General features: G+C 42.7%; 1 pseudogene across 1 annotated transcript; it reads left to right on the top strand.

Annotated features, from left to right (window-relative positions):
• On the top strand, positions 1-862 carry LOC116096905 (annotated as a pseudogene). The gene has a single exon (XR_004121154.1). The product of XR_004121154.1 is annotated as an aldehyde dehydrogenase, mitochondrial-like (transcript).
• Positions 863-5,378: the final 4,516 nt, after the last annotated feature.

Genomic DNA, 5,378 nt, shown 5'->3' with positions numbered 1-5,378 from the left:
ATTCCGTGGAACTTGTCACTCCTGATGCAAGCGTGGAAACTGGGCCCAGCCTTGGCAACTAGAAACCTGGTGGTGATGAAGGTGGAGGAGCAGACACCTCTCATGGCTCTACGTGGCCAACTTAATCAAGGAGGCAGGCTTCCCCCCTGGTGTGGTCAATATCGTTCCTGGATTTGGCCCTACTGCTGGGGCTGCCATCATATCCCATGAGGATGTGGACAAAGTGGCTGGCCTTCACAGGCTCCACTGAGGTTGGTCACCTAATCCAGGTTGCCACCGGGAGCAGCAACCTCAAGAGAATAACCCTGGAGCTCGGGGGGAAAGAGCCCCAACATCATCATGTCTGAAGCTGACATGGACTGGTCTTTGGAGCAGGCCCACTTTGCCCTGTTCTTCAACTAGGGCCAGTGCTGTTTTCGAAGGCTCCCAGACCTTCGTGCAGGAGGATGTGTATGACGAATTCGTGGAACGCAGTGTGGTCTGGGCCAAATCTCGGGTGGTAGGGAACCCCTTCCACAGCCGGACAGAGCAGGGGCCACGGGTGGATAAGACTCAGTTTAAGAAAATCCTCAGCTATATCAAATCGGGACAAGAAGAAGGGGCGAAGCTGCTATGTGGTTGGGGCGCCACCGAGGACCGTGGCTACTTCATCCAGCCCACTGTGTTCGGAGACGTAAAAGATGGCATGACCATTGCCAAGGAGGAGATCTTCGGACCAGTGATGCAGATCCTCAAATTCAAGACTATAGAGGAGGTTGGGGGGGGGCAAACCAATGATTCTAAGTATGGGCTGGCAGCAGCTGTCTTCACAAAGAACCTGGATAAGGCCAGTTACCATATATATGTGCTTTTTCATGTTTAACAGATTTTTAGTGAGTACTGGAGATGTTTTATTTCATGTATGAATAGTTTGACTTTTCCATATATCTTTAAAGAGTATTGACTTTGTACTAGTATGAATTTGGGTTACTTGCTGGTCACTTTGACCTTTGTTCTTTCTTTCTAAATTGTATATGACATATTGAATGACTTGGCCTTAGGGTTGAAGGAGTCACACTCTTAAAGTATGGTCTTACTCACATCTCAGGTGGATGTTTTTGGTGTTTTTGTTTCAGTTAATCTTCTCTACTCTCCAACCAGATCTACAAAGAATTTGAATTTCTCTGTAATGTCTAACTTCTCAGAAATTTGAGAATTTCTATTTTACATTTCCCTATAACTATTCTGACAGCTTTAGATCACCTTTCCCAATGAATGCATGCTTCAGTATTCTATGAAAGACCAGGGAGGGAGATGCTTTTTCTAGAGCTTCTTTTTTGTACAGCTTCCTTTTCATCCTATGCTTTCCTTCATAACTTGCACAGTTTCTTACAGCCTATTGTCCGAAATCTGATAACAGCTGAATCATATATTTTCCCATTGAAAATCTGTTTTGAAAGGAGGAAGTAATAGTGTTGCGCCCCTTGACCGAGAGCAGCAGTGCATAATTGACTTACTTGACGTTGCACCTTTCTTTGGATATTATCATTTGATTATGCTTCAGCTTCAATTTCCTTTCATCACATACTCTGTAGAAAAATAAATGGAGCTGTGCCTTCTACCACCGGTGCAGTGTTAAGTCATTTCATCACTGACCATTGCAGAGATACTGCATGAGAGAGGGACTCCTATCCGAGTTCCAGAGTGATCCACATGCAGGTTTCCTAGCGTGAACGGGCCTCACTGGCACTAGATACCTACAGTACAATCATTTTCATCAGCACCCCAGAGTATGTAGCAGTAAATAACCACAGTTCTCAGCATCTCTCTTTCTGCAGCACACTGCCTCCAGAACACACCTTATCCCAAATAGCTTTCTGGCAAAATGTCTACCTCCTTTGGATCAGGAACACCCTTAAGTATCCTTCTAGCTGCTGGATATATATGTCCTCATTGAGTGGGAAGGAACTAGAAAAAAATAACAATAGAGTGGGTTCTTTACCCAATTAGCAAAGAATATATCAGTGCAGGGTCTTGTCCTAACAGTCAGGTTCCCAGGGAAAGCAGTAAGGGTGGCTTTGACAGGGTCTAAAAGCTGATAGCTTCTGGTAATTTAACTCTCTCTCTCTCTCTCTCTCTCTCTCTCTCTCTCTCTCTCTCTCTCTCTCTCTTTCTCTCTTGCGCACGCGCGTGCTATTCAGGGGTCAAAAGCTGATACTTCTGGCAATTAACTCCTATTGATAGTAGCAGGGATAAGAGTCTAGCAGTTCCTCAGAAAATTAGACATAGTATTATTACCTGAAGACCCAGCTATACCACTCCTGGGTATATACCCAAAAGATACTCCAACATATAACAAGAACACATATTCCACTATGTTCATAGCAGCCTTATTTATACTAGCCAGACACTGGAAAGAACCCAGATATCCCTCAACAGAGGAATGCATTCAGAAAATGTTGTGTATTTACACAGTGGAATACTATTCAGCTATTAAAAACAATGAATTCATGAAATTCTTACCCAATTGTATGGAACTAGAAAATATCATCCTGAGTGAAGTAACTCGATCACAAAAGAACACATATGGTATACACTCACTGATAAGTGGATATTACCCCAGAACCTTGGAATACCCAAGATACAATTCACAAACCACATGAAGCTCAAGAAGAAGGAAGACCAAAGTATGATACTTCTGTCCTTCTTAGAAGAGGGAACAAAATACCCATTGAAGGAATTACAGAGACAAAGTGTAGAGCAGAAGCTGAAAGAAAGATCATCCAGAGACTATCCCACCTGGGAATCCATCACATATAGTCACCAAACCCAGACACTATTGTGGATGTCAACAAGTGCTTGCTGATAGGAGCCTGATATAGCTGTCTCCTGAGAAGCTCTGCCAGAGCCTGACATATACAGAGGTGGGTGCTCATAACCAAATATTGAACTGATTGTGGGGTCCCCAATGGAGGACCTAGAGAAAGGACTAAAGGAGCTGAAGGGGTTTGCAACCCCATAGGAAGAACAACAATATCAACCAACCAGAGTTTCCAGGGTCTAAACCACCAACCAAGTAGTACACATGGAGGGACCCATGGCTCCAGCTGTATATGTAGCAGAGGATGGCCTTGTCAGACATCAATGGGAGAAGAAGCCTTTGGTCCCATGAAGGCTCGATGCCCCAGTGTAGGGGAATAAGAGGCAGGAGTGGGTGGGTGGGTGGGGGCACACCCTCATAGATGCAGGAGGAGGGATTGGGTAGGGGGCTTCTGTGGGGCAGGAATCAGGAGAGGGGATAACATTTGTAATGTATATAAATATATTATCCAATGAAAAAAAGAAAAGGAACTTAATTATTTGGTCACTGTTCTTTGACTCAGGCCTCTTTCTGGCAGGTGAGAGGCTTGGAGCTCTGTAACTCTTCCTGAGCCAGAGAGAAGAGAAAAGAGAAGAGAAGAGAAGAGAAGAGAAGAGAAGAGAAGAGAAGAGAAGAGAAGAGAAGAGAAGAGAAGAGAAGAGAAGGGAAGGGAAGAGTTAAACACAAAGACACATGCATACTGGATGAAGCAAAATAGGGCTACACTGACACTTTATTGTAGTTCTTAGATTTTATACCTTCTCAGGGTAATTGATCACATGGTTAACTAAGTACGTTAATGTTCCAAAAGTTCTTAGTAAGTCTAAGGCAATAGTTGATGTCATAGTTTGATAAGGCTTAAGCAGTTTCAACAGAATTGTTTACATGTCATTCCATTAAAACTAGTACCTGTCTAAACATTATCTGTTCTCTAGCTCCATAAGTTTATTATAAATTTAAAGCAATAATTTTATGTCATAAGTTAGCAGTTTTGTCAAAAGACAAATCATCTGCCTTGTGTCTTATTATTTTGAAGTCCTATACAGAGAAACTAGACCATCATTTATTTTTTTGTCCTTGCACCTACAATAAATTGCCCATTCCCTGTTTATGACCTTTAGGTACCAGATAGTGGCCTCATTCGTAACCTAGAAGGAATATAAATTTGTTCCAAGCCTGCTTCCTTTTCCTAGTACAATTAGCCTGTGATCCATGAAGGTTTACAGAACTCTATTTGCAGCCTTTATTCTATAAGGGATTTGAAATTACTTGTATCAATTTAGGAGTTCTATAAGATCATTAGCAGGAATTATGAAATCATCAATTTGTCTACACAGCATTACTATATGAAAGTACATCTTCATGATTCAGCAGAAGATCTGCCCTACAGAGTAGGTAAATGCCCAGAAAACCATTATGCCATGTAATAGTGGCTTGTAGGAAGCCATTTCATAAGCACATCGCCATTAAAAGATGGCATTTGGCTTGCCGTTAGTATCAGAATGCCTTGTCGTTGAACGCTTTGTGCGCGTGTGCCTGTGAATCCCAACGAGTGCCCTTGGTCACGTCAAATGGCCTGATCGTCTCACAGCCTATCGTGAGTCGCCACGTCTGAGGCGGGCATACGGCCCTATATAAGGGAAGGGTTTTGATATAGTCGGGGCTCTCCTCCTCCTCAACTGAAGCTAGTGAAAGTAAAGTTTGTACTGCAGAAGGATCCGTGTGTGCCGCGTCTTTCCTGCCGGCAGGAGATAGCGCGGGACAGTGGCTAGAAAGGCATATTGGGGAGAGGTAATCCTAGGATGAAGTCTCTGAGGACCTGTATCTCAGAATGTACCCATTGCAGCCATTGCAGCCATTGCAGCCATTGCAGCCATTGCAGCCATTGCAGCAAAATGATCGGCCTTTTCGAGAAAGCTCAGTTGATGCCATAGCCTGTCCTAGATAGTTTCTGACATTTCAGACCTGAAATGACAACATACTCATTACCTGACATAATTCAACAGAGTAGGTAATTGCAATCCCTTAGTTCATTTCCGAAATTAGAGTAACTCATAAACTCTCTATTAAAAGAAAGGACAAGTGTCCTTGAGCAAGTATCCGACCTCACTGGTACCAGCACTTACTGGACATCTCCACCCGAAGCCCATAGAGGACCTAAACTATACATACAATTACTGTATCTCTGCTCTGTGAACGCCAGCTTCTTCCTTCACACTAACTGCCCCCTGGATTAAAATATGCCTTCACAACTCAACATGATCTTCCTGGTGTTAAAATTGCATCATTGCTTGTTAGACAAAGGCCTTCCCAACATAGCTGCATGAATTATAAATCTTGCAATAGCATGCTATAATATGTTAAAGCTTGTGTTGTCAAACAGTTGATAAAATTTAAAAAGTATCTCTTCATATTTACCCACAATTATAACTTCTAGTCATCTTCCTTTCTTTCTATAAATCTAAAGTTTAATCTGGTATCATTTTCTTTCGGCCTCAGAAACTCCCCTTGTGGTTTCTTGTAAATCACATGCTTCCTC

This window comes from Mastomys coucha, unplaced genomic scaffold (assembly GCF_008632895.1).
Source record: "Mastomys coucha isolate ucsf_1 unplaced genomic scaffold, UCSF_Mcou_1 pScaffold1, whole genome shotgun sequence".
NCBI lineage: Eukaryota > Metazoa > Chordata > Mammalia > Rodentia > Muridae > Mastomys > Mastomys coucha.
The sequence above is the reverse complement of the archived record's forward strand: the minus strand, read 5'-3'. Positions and strand labels throughout refer to the sequence as shown.